The sequence below is a fragment of the Mirounga angustirostris genome, unplaced genomic scaffold (genome assembly GCF_029215605.1).
Source record: "Mirounga angustirostris isolate CCGP_5_RB_7025 unplaced genomic scaffold, mMirAng1.0.hap1 SCAF_3, whole genome shotgun sequence".
Taxonomy (NCBI): domain Eukaryota; kingdom Metazoa; phylum Chordata; class Mammalia; order Carnivora; family Phocidae; genus Mirounga; species Mirounga angustirostris.
The window spans coordinates 102,619,007-102,631,089 of record NW_026991711.1 but is presented as its reverse complement, the minus strand read 5'-3'; the positions used below and the strand labels follow the sequence as shown (position 1 = coordinate 102,631,089).

Sequence of the window (12,083 nt, the reverse complement as noted above, 5' to 3'; positions counted from 1 at the left end):
GAGACCATTTAATAGTTGGAATCACATAGTATATAGCTTTTTCAGATTGGCTTCTTTGACTTAGTAATATGTATTTAAGTTTCCTCCATGTCTTTTCATGGCTCATTCTTGTTTAGTGCCTAATAATATTCCACTGCTGGGATATACCACTGCTTACCCATTCACCTGCTGATGGATATCTTGGTTCCTTCCAAGTTTTGGCAGTTTGACTGTAAGCATTCATGTGCAGTTTATTGTTTAGACATAAGTTCTCAAATCCTTTGGGTAAATACCAAGGAGCATAACTGCTGTATGTATGGTAAGACTATATTTAGTTTTATAAGAAACTGACAGTCTTCCAAAGTGGCTTTACCATTTTACATTTCCTCTATCAATAAATGAGATTTCTTGTTGTTCCACATCCTTGTCAGCATTTGGTATTGTTAATGTTTAAGACATAAGCCATTCTAATAGGTTTATATGGGTATCTCATTGTTGTTTTATGTTACAATTCCCTAATGATTTATGATGTTGTACATCATTTCATATGCTTTCTTGGAATCTGTGTATCTTCTTTGGTGAGATGCCTGTTTACATCTACATCTTTTGCCATTTTTTTAAATCAGGTTGTTCATTTTTCTTACTGTTTTAAGAATTCTTTTTATATTTTGGAAAATAGTCCTTCCTAGATATATCTTTTGCAAATATTTTTCCCAAACTGTGGCTTATCTTATCATTCTCTCGATATTGTCTTTCATAGAGCAGAATGTTTTTATTTTAATGAAGTCCCACTCATCAAATTATTTCTTTCATAGATTGTGCCTTTGGTATTGTATCTCAGATGTCATTGCCAAACCATGGTCAGTAACACTATACTACTTCAGTGGTAGTGCAGGTACCTATAATATCAAAATAATCCTGATTCCTCCCTGCAATCCCTTGTATCATTGCTGTCATTCATTTCACTTATGAATAAACATAGATCACTATCATTCATTTTACTTATTATAAGCATAGTTAGAAAGAATATGATGTCATACATTGTTGCTATTATTATTTTGAGCAAACTGTTTTTTGTTAGATAATTAAGAATAAGAAAAATAAAAGTTTTTATTTTACCTTCACTTATTCATTCTCTAGTGTTCTTCCCTTCCTTATATACATCCGATTTTCTGACCTATATCATGTTCCTTCTCTCTAAAGAACTTCTTTTAGTATTTCTTGCAAAGCCAGTCTTTTAGCAACAAATTTCCTTAATTTTTGTTTGTTTGAGAAAGTCTTAATTTCTCCTTGACTTTTAAAAACTAATTTCACAGAGGGACACGTAAGTGGCTCATCAGTTAAGCATCTGCCTTAGGCTCAGGTCATTATCCCAGGGTCCTGGGATTGAGTCCTGCATCAGGCTCCTTGCTCAGCAGGGAGCCTGCTTCTCCCTTTGCCCCTCCCCACCGCTTGTGCTCTTTCAGTCTCTCTCTGGCAAATAAATAAATTAAATTAAATTAATTAAAAAGAAAGAAAACTAATTTCGCAGAGTACAGAATTCTAGGTTGGTGAGTTTTTTCTTTGAACACTAAATATTTCTCTCCACTCTCTTCTTGTTTTAATGGCTTCTGAGATGAAGTTGTATGTAATTCTTACTTTTGCTTCTATATAGGCACAATGTTTTTTTCCCTTGACTTTCTTTGATTTTCTGAAGTTTCGATATGATATGCCTAGGTATGGTGTTTGGGGCATTTATCCTGCTAGATGTTCCCTGAACTTACTGGTTCTGTGTTTTGGTATCTTGACATTAATTAGAAAAATTCTCAGTCATTATTATTTCAAATGTTTCTTCTGTCCCAATCTCTCTTTCTTATCTGTCTAGTATTCCAATTACATGTACATTACACTTTTTATAGTTTTTCCCACACGTTTTGGATTTTTTTAATGTTTTTTTTTTTTCAGTCTTTTTTCCTTTTGTTTTTCAGTTTGGAAATTTTCTTTTACCATACCCTGAAGTTTAGAGAGTCTCTTGTCAGCCATGCCTATTAATGGGACCATCAAAGACATTCTTCATTTATGTTACAGTGTTTATGGTCTTTAGCATTTCCCTTTTATTCTTTCTTCGAATTTCCTGTCTCTGTATATATTATACATCTATTCTTGCTTGTTTAATTTTCCCATCAATACCTTTATCATTTTTATCATATTTTTTAAAAAATTCTAGCATTCTTGCCATATATAACTCTGATTCTGATGCTTGTTCAGTCTCTTCAGACTGTTTTTACCTTTCAGGATGCCTTGTAATTTTTTTTTTTTTTTGAAAGGTGGATGTGATTAACTGAGTGAAAAGAACTTCAGTAAATGGCTTCTAATAATGTAGTGGTGTAAGCTGTAGAGTGAGGGGAAGCCTTCTGTCGTCTATAGGTCTCAATCTTGTGTTAAACTCATGACCCTGGGCTGTGAAATAAATCAGTGCTTCTCAGTGGCTTTTCCCCCCTTAGTCGGGAAAGGATGGCTAGTGGGGACTGGAGTTGGGTATTTCCCTTCTTCTAGAGCAGTCGGGCTCTAATAAAATCCTAGCAGATTAAGCTCCAATAAAATACTTTTTCTTAAATACAGGCCTAGTTAAACAGAATGTCTGAAATATTTCAAAATCGATCCTTTTCTTTTCTCCATGCCAGAAGCATCAGAGGACTTTTCTCTTATATTCACTATAAGGACCAGTAGAGCTCCTGTAGGTAAAACTCAAGCAAGTCTGGGGGCCCCATGCAACTGGACCCCCCTAGAGTTTTTAACTCAGAGTGCTCCCATTGAGCCTCTAGCAATTCATCAGTTACAGTTCAGATTTGCCTCTTCTGGCACTGGTTTCCGTGGAAGTTTTTGCCCATGGATTCTGCCCTGGTCCATTGTGATTTTCTGTATCCACTGTCTTTCTAGTTTGGGGGGCAGTGGTTTACTTCGTGACCTCACTTCTCTGACAAATCTTAGAAGAGTTTTTAGATTTTTACTTGTTGTTAGGATGGAGTGGTAACTTCTAAGCTCTTTACATGGTGGACTGGAAACCAGAAGTCTTCTGTTGAAGGTTTTTAAGCAAGATAATTTACATTTTAGAAAGTTTATCTTAGTATTATGTAGGAGAGATTAGAATGGTCGGAGATAGTGTAGTTCATAGCTACCAACATACCCTGGGATATATTTATTCCACTGAAGACAATTTGACTTGACGAGTTCCATTTATTGTCTTTTTTATCTTACAAAATACTTCTTTACATTTTATTTATGGTCATGAGAGTCACCATTCTGTCTTTAGTTGACACACCAATGTTACGTTAGTTTCAGGTGTACAATATACTGATTCAACAAGTTTATACCATTCTTGCATCTTTGTAGCAAAGTAATCTTGCATGTCAAGTCACACTGACCTTCAGAATACTTGTAGTTTTCTAGCTTATGACATTGAAAATTTTATACATTCATCTTCTTAAAATGTTGTGGGTTTTTTTTCTGTCTTTATTGCTCTTTGGGGGCTTTTTAAAATTTACTTTGTGTTAAAGATTGAAGCACATGAAATACACACACACACACACACTGTTCTTCCTCAGAACTTAGTCTCATGTATTAATTGCATAATAGCTATAAATGACCATAATGAGAACAGGGAAGTGGTTATATTATAGAGCAGTGTTTTTCCACCTTTATCAACCTAATGTCCACTTTTTTATAATAAATGCTATATAATGCTCCCCTTATTATACTGAAATAAAATTCATAGTTACAGTAATATCTGTCTTCATGTATGTTCAAAAAAAAAACTAATAAAACCCCAGTATAACATAGAGGAGAAATAAAAATTATACAAACTATAACAAAATAATATGTACTTTAGGATGTAAATAGGTATGAATGACCACAGTAGAAGCCAATTTAAAATAAGAGCAAAATACATATTTTTATGAATCCAAGACTGCCTTGATTATAATATATACTATTATTTTACACACCACTAAGAGAAAAACTGCTCCAACTAGACTGATACATATGTGTGAATATCAGAGATATTAAAGGGGAAAAGTATGAATCATTTAATTAATGAAATTTGATATATGTGTAGAATCATCATGAGCACTTGCTCTAGAAATGTAAGCTAATACATCTGGTGTGTTTGCAGGTCAGCTACCACAGTCATGGTGTTAACAGCATGGGTTTTCCAAATTGGCAAGCAACTCAGGGTTAAATTTCAAACAAAAAAAATATACAGTATTCTGTGGAATTAACAGCATACATGTGGTTCTTGGAAAATTTATTGTATATTAAAACTGTAGAGAAAATACTTTGTCTCTATATCCCTGGTTCTTGGATCTCACTGTCTGCTCTTAGACTTAAAACAAGCAGATTGATATCTTCAACCCTGTTCTCTTCTTTACATTTTTGTTCTGTTTCTAGGCTACAGAGACATTTATCTTCTTTGTCCCCAAATGTGGCTTTTTGTTTTCTCTGAATATTATTTATCTTGAGTTTGAGGATATATCAAAACCTGGACTTACTGATCAAAATTGTTTGAAAGTTTTGTTTTTTTTTTAAACCTTGTGCATGTATTACTTCAATAAAAATATTATTTAAAAATACAGGTTTGAAATTTGAAAAACAGCAGCTTAATGCTATAGGCAGCTTTCTAGTCAAAAGTAAGTACATGTGGCTACAATGAAAGTAGATGGTAAACAGATCCTAGTCGGGAAAGATTGGTCAGCTTTTTTTTTTTTTTTTTTAAACAATATGCCTCATTCTTCCCAACATGAAATCACATGTTATTAGGACCTACTTCTAATAGTATTTAAAACAAATTAAATAATATTAGGACTTGGGGGCACCTGGGTGGCTCAGTTGGTTAAGCGACTGCCTTCGGCTCAGGTCATGATCCTGGAGTCCCAGGATCGAGTCCCGCATCGGGCTCCCTGCTCGGCAGGGAGTCTGCTTCTCCCTCTGACCCTCCCCCCTCTCATGCTCTCTCTATCTCATTGTCTCTCTCAAATAAATAAATAAAATCTTTAAAAAATAATAATAATAATATTAGGACTTAACATCTGAGATAAGCAAACAAAAGAGTTAATAGAAACAAAGAGATAATAAAAGAGCATATATTCATAAGCTTCATGGGGTTGAAGATTGAGAGAGCATGAGTTATTAGGAAGAGAAACTGTTAACTAATTTTGCTTATTTAGTGAAATTTTATGACTACTGTCTAATCTCATAAAATTGATAAAGCATAATAGAATACTTAGTGTAGGACAGCTGAGTTTTTAAGAACACTTTTAAAACCAAAAAAGTTTATAGTATGGGGGGGAAGTAGTCATCATTAGTCATATTTTCCTGATAAAATATATATAGATTTTACATGCATATAGTGTAATGCTAAACATATATATGCACTTATTCTTGTAAGTAATAATCTGCCTTTAAGAAATAACAAATTGTGGGGCACCTGGGTGGCTCAGTTAGTTAAGCGTCTGCCTTCGGTTCAGGTCATGATCCCAGGGTCCTGGGATCGAGCCCCGCATCGGGCTCCCTGCTCAGCGGGGAGCCTGCTTCTCCTTCTCCCTCTGCCTGCCACTCTGCCTGTGATCTCTCTCTCTCTCTCTCTGTCAAATAAATAAATAAAATCTTAAAAAGAAATAACAAATTGACATGTACAGTTTTTACAAGTGACTGTCATCTATCACTGGTTTATTGTATATCTTTTTGGTAATTTGTCTATATTTGTGGCATCTTTATTGAATATAAGTGTATTTTAAAAATGATTTTGTAGAACTGTTTTTTGCTCTCTTTAATCTCAGCATGCATTAGAACTCATGAATTCCAGTGGTGCTATGCCAATTCCTTATATTAAAAGAGGCCAGTGATATGGAGAAAAGTTTGATACAGGAAATAAAAGAACTATTTTCTAGGGTAAGATAAACAAAATGGCCATCTTTCCTTTTCCTTTTTTTTTTTCTGTCACTGACCAATTTCAACCACCTTTCTGGCTTTAACTCTAAAATTCATGTGGTATCTACATCTCCAACTTACTCTACTCTCCTGATTTCCAAACTGCTACATCCAGTGTTAAACTAGTAGGCATCTTCAGTGTATCTATATGCCATCAGCACATAAAAGTCAGGATATTAAAAACTGTGCTTCATCCCTGAAAATTGCTCTTCATCCAGTGGATTCAATCTTGGTTGGTTAAGATTCAATCATATGTTAGTTAAAACCTAGAAGTCAACTTAACTGTTGCCTGTGGCTTACTGTTGATATCCATTCGTTTTTCACATCCTATAGACTCTACTGCTTTAACCTTTCTTGAATGTGTACCGTACTCTTTCTCACAGCTACAGTCTCAGTTCAGATCCTTCTTATCATTAGCTTGAACCACATCAACTCAGTTTTTATCTGCCCGTGGAAGGTATTTTATTTCTGAAAAACCATTGTAAGGGTAATTTTCACTATCAAAAATATAATTACCATTTTTTTCAACCTGGTTAAGGGCATTTATTTACAAATAACCCAAAGCTAACACCATACTTAATTGGTCAAAGACTGAATGCTTTCCTTAAGACAGTGTTATCTGTTCTTGCCACTTCCATTCAACTTTGTACTGGAAATGCTAGCCAGAACAATTAGATAGGAAAATAAAATAATAATTGCAATAAGATTGGAAAGGAAGAAGTAAAACTATCTCTATTTTCAGATGTCTTGATCTTGTATATAGAAAATCCTAAGAAATCCACTAAAAAACCATTAGAACTAATAAATGATTTCTGCATTGTTGCAGGATATATCATTGTACAAAAATCAATTGTATTTCTATACACTTGCAATGAACAATCTGAAAATTAAGTTAATTCTGTTGACAATAGCATCAAAAAGAATAAAATACTTAAGAATAAATTTAACAAAAGATGTGTAAAACTAATACTCTGAAAGCTACAAAACATTGAAAGAAATTTAAGAAGATCTAAATTACTATAAAAACATCCCATATTCATATATCAAAAAGACCCAACACTGTTAAGGTGGCAATACTCCTCAAACTTTTCTATAGACTCAAGAGTCTATCAGTATCTCTGCTGATTAGAAGGTAATCATGACAATGTAATCAGGACATAGTAACAAGGATAAATATCTAGATCAACAAGAGAATCAATAGCCCAGAAATAAACTCATATATATACAGTTAATTGATTTTTAACAAGAAACTAAGACCATTGAATGGGGAAAAGAATAGTCTTTTCAATAAATGGTACAGGGATAGCCATATGCAAAAGAATGAAATTGGACTTTGAACTCATTCCATATACAAAAATCAACTCAAAATGGATCAAAGACCTAAATGTAAAACCAGAAACTATAAAACTATTAGAAGAAAGCATAGGGGTAAATTTATTCCTTGGTTTTGGCAAGGGATTCTTAAATATGACTTTGAAACCATGAGCAACAAAATACCAACTAGACAAATTGAACCTTATCAAGATTAATAACTTCTGTACTTCAAAGGACACCATGAAGAAAATGAAGACAACCCACAGAATGGTAGAAAATATAGGGAAAGCATATATTTAATAAGTGACTCATGTCTAGAATGTGTTAAGAACTCGTATAATTCCAACAATGGTGACTAATGGTTTGCTAAGCGGAGGATGGAAGTACTGGTTTTAGGGGGCTCTGGGAGTAGAAGGGTGTTGATAGTAGCAGCCAGGGCAGTGAGGGGGTTACCAAAGTGCTCGGATTCTCCCGGCTGTGCAGGGATTTAAATGCCACCATGTCGAGCAAAAGGGCAAAGACCAAGACTACCAAGAAGCGCCCCCAGCACGCAACATCCAACATGTTCGCCATGTTTGACCAGTCACAGATTCAGGAGTTCAAAGAAGCCTTCAACATGAATGATTAGAACAGAGATGGTTTCATTGACAAGATTTGCATGACATGCTTGCCTCCCTAGGGGAAAATCCAACTGATGAGTATCTGGATGCCATGATGAATGAGGCTCCCAGGCCCATAAATTTTACCATGTTTCTCACTATGTTTGGTGAAAAGTTAAATGGCACAGATCTGGAAGATGTCATCAGAAATGCTTTAGCTTGCTTTGATGAAGAAGCAACTGGCACCATCCAGGAAGATTACCTGAGAGAGCTGCTGACAACCATGGGAGATCGGTTTACAGATGAAGAAGTGGATGAGCTGTACAGAGAAGCGCCTATCAACAAAAAGGGAAATTTCAATTATATTGAGTTCACGCGTATCCTTAAACACGGAGCAAAAGACAGAGATGACTGAAAAGAACTTCAAATTCCAGCCAGACTTTCCTTGTTGCCACTTTGGGTATTTCTGAGACGTTCTCTTAGAGTCTGTTGCATGCCCTTAGCTTTGCAGCTTTTGCCTTTCTTGTTGTTTTTAGTCTCAGCCATTTTGGGCACATGCATCTCTATAATCAGACTGGAAATGGGACTTTTTATGATTTTCAGAATAGAAAATAGGGCAGTTTAACTTACTAGCCCCCTCCCAAAATAACTGCAGTCTACACAGAGTCAGTATATTTTTTCAGAGAAAGTTATTCACTCAATTTTTTCTGAACCATAATTAAACTTTTTGATAAAAAAAAGAACTCATACAATTCAATAGTAAAAAGACAACCCAATTCAAAAATGGGCAAAGGATTTGCATAGACAATTCTCCAAAAATGATAGCAAATGGCCAACAAACACATGAAAAAAATGTTTCTCATCATTAAACATCAGGGAAATGCAAATCAAACAGTATGACTACAATCAAAAAGTCAAATAACAAGTGTTGGTGAGGCTTTGGAAAAATTGGAATCCTTGAACAGTGCTGGTGGGAATGTAAACTGGTACTGCTGCTTTGGAAAACAATCTGGCATTTCCTCAAATAATTAAATGTAGTATTACCATATGACTCTGCTACTCAACACCTAAGTATATACCCAAGAGGAATGAAAAAAATATATGTCCAAACAAAAACTTGTACATGAATGTTTTCAGCAGTTTATTTGTAAAAGCCAAAAGTTGGAAACAACCAAAAATGTATGTCAAGAGATAAATGGATAAATAATAGTGGTTTCTCTGTACAGTGGAATATTATTTGGCCTTAAAAAAGAATGAATACATGCTGCAGCATGGGTGAACCTTGAAAACACTATGAAAGAAGAAAAGTGAGAAGAGATAGTCACAAAAGACTATTATATGAGTCTGTGTATATGAAAGTTTAGGGAAATCTTTTGAGATAGAAAATAGATTAATGGTTGCTTGGGGCTGGGAGGCAGGACAGTGATTAAGGGAGTGATAGCTAAAGATTATGGGGTTCCTTCTTGAGATGTTGAAAACGTTCTAACATTTACTGTGGTGATGGTTGCACATATCTGAGAGTATATGAGAAACCATTGAATTGTATATTTTAAGTGGGTGAATTCTATGGCATTATGAATTACATCTCAATAAAGCTGCTTAAATAAAAGAATAGGCTATTCCAAAAGTATATATAGTTATCAAATTTATCAGGAAGGGACCAGACATTTATAGGTGACATTTCTTTTAGCCTTCCCTCTCCATCTCATTTCCCCTTTGCACCCCAAACTTGAAGCAGGAGATTCAGCAGCATATTGTCCTGCCAGTACTTTTTTTTTTTTTTTTAGTTTTTTTAAGATTTTATTTCTCAGAGAGAGAGAGTACAAGCAGGGGAAGGGACAGGCAGAGGGAGAAGCAGACTCCCCTCTGAGCAAGGGGCCCGATGAGGGACTTGATCCCAGGACCCTGGGATCATGACCCGAGCTGAAGGCAGACGCCCAACCAACTGAGCCACCCAGGTGTCCCCTGCCAGTATTCTTTAGGGTCATTGCAACCTGCACTCTGACTCCAGCCTAAAGAGAAGGGTGTTGGGAGAAAGGATTTCTCTAAACCATGGCTCATACCAAGCATAGGGCTTGTAATCAATCAGTGGTAAAGCACCCAGGAGGCAACTGGCTACAAAAACTTCTTTCAGTAGTTCATCCTCTCCTGGAGGAGTGAAATAACCTTTTTGTCACAAGCCTGTTACAAGTACAGTGGCATCTGAAATTAGATTGCTCTGACTTCTAAACAGACATGCCCTTTCAGAGCACAAATATTGGTGCTCTGAAGGAGGCCAGTGCAGCCTGTGTGGTTGGCCTGTCTGAAGACATCTGTGTGGAACAATTGTGCCAGAAGGCTTGCACCTAGCACGTTGTATTCCTGCAGAATGTATTGCATAGGTGGAGAGTGTGCTAAATAATTCACTTTAATTGTAAACGTTTCATTCACAAAAAAACAAAAGATCCAACCCCTTTTTCCCATCATTGGTAGTTCTGAACGTTAGATTTTTTTTTTTTTTTTTTTTACCATAAGGTCAAAATGAACCTAAGTATATGATTGTGAATGGACAAAATGGTGACATAATTGTGTATTGGCAAGTTATTTTTCCATTTTTGGGTGCCTGGGTGGCTCAGTCGGTTAAGCGTCTGCCTTGGGCTCAGGTCATGATCCCAGGGTCCTGGGATCGAGTCCCACATCGGGCTCCCTGCTCTGCGTGGAGCCTGCTTCTCCCTCTCCCACTCCCCCTGCTTGTGTTCCCTCTCTCGCTGTGTCTCTGTCAAATAAATAAATAAAATCTTTAAAAAAAAAAAACATTAAAGGAAGTCAACTCTCTGTAATATAATTTATGGCAAATATAAATAAATCTAGTAAATCTTTTTTTACAATGCCAGCACTTAGCTTTTTTTTTTTAAGATTTTATTTATTTATTTGACAGAGAGACACAGCCAGAGAGGGAACACAAGCAAGGGGAGTCAGAGAGGGAGAAGCAGGCTACCCGCAGAGCAGGGAGCCCAATGCAGGGCTCGATTCCAGGACCCTGGGATCATGACCTGAGCCGAAGGCAGACGCTTAACTACTGAGCCACCCAGGCGCCCCAGCACTTAGCTTTTTTTTAAAACAAGAATTGAATTTATTTTTGACCACAACTGAGCAGTGTCTATCATTTTATCAGACAGTAGTTGGATCTGTTCACTCAACTTTTCTAATTGATTCTACATGCAAGTGCATGGTTGTTTTTTTTTTTTTATTTCATTTATTTATTTGAGACTGACAGAGAGAGCGCAAGCTGGAGGGGGAAAGGCAGAGAGAGAGAGAGAAGCAGACTCCCCACTGAGCAGGGAGCCCAATGTGAGGGTCAATCCCAGGACCCTGGGATCATGGCCTGAGCTGAAAGCAGACCCTTAACTGACTAAGCCACCCAGGTGCCCCCAAGTGCATGTTTTTAATGTCTGTACTATTCTTGTGTGTTTGTTATCAAAATATGTTTAATTAAAAAAATTAATGTTAACAAGTTTCAAATTTCTCAAATTGATACTATTATGCTAAGATACCACACAAATCCCATTAAAATGGATAGTCATTTAATTATTAATATCAGTAATCATGTTACAACCTAGTAAGAGTTTTCCTGTTAATTATTCTCCACCAGCTAGCTTCAATAGCATGGGCTCCTAGAAGATGATTGGGAATTTTGTGAGTAGTTTTTGGGTTGTCACAATGTTAGGGGGATATTAGTAGGCCAGTAGATTCCAACCCTTGTCTTTATACCTGCCGTCAGTGCTTGGTGCTTCCAACTCCCAATCTTCTCAAAGGTCTAGAGGACATACTCACTTTTGCAAGCATTTTACATTGTGGCTTCTTTTCTTTTGCCAAGTCAGCTATCACTTATCTGTCAGCATTGACTTCTAAACATTTGTTGAAATTTTTTATCCTATGTTTTCTTTCCCATTCTCTCTTTCATAGTGAGTTTCTGTCCTTTTTTTTTTTTTTAATTCCTTTACTGTCTGTCCAGTGTTTTCAAAGGCCAAGTGATCACCAACTGATGAATCTGCTATGCTTAACAGCTCAGTGGGAGATAGTTCCTCTTAGAGGATATGGCAAATATTTTAGGTAGTTTGGCTATTATGTAGACTAGCTGGTGTCCTGGCAGTTAGTGCCTAGTTGGGGCTAGATCTGCTAAGCACATTGCCATTTCTGAGCCTGCCCAAAATGCCAATGGTACTTAGAGTTATCAGTTCATTCTAA

The 12,083-nt window shown here is 36.1% G+C and overlaps 1 protein-coding gene and 1 pseudogene across 5 annotated transcripts in view; both read left to right on the top strand.

The window, feature by feature from the left end:
* ZRANB3 (zinc finger RANBP2-type containing 3) overlaps positions 1–12,083 on the top strand; it is a 307,849-nt gene that overhangs the window by 195,642 nt on the left and 100,124 nt on the right. The gene's annotated exons all lie outside the window — the stretch shown is intronic.
* Positions 7,682–8,599, top strand: LOC123839465 (myosin regulatory light polypeptide 9-like; annotated as a pseudogene). The gene has a single exon (XR_006789647.3). The product of XR_006789647.3 is annotated as a myosin regulatory light polypeptide 9-like (transcript).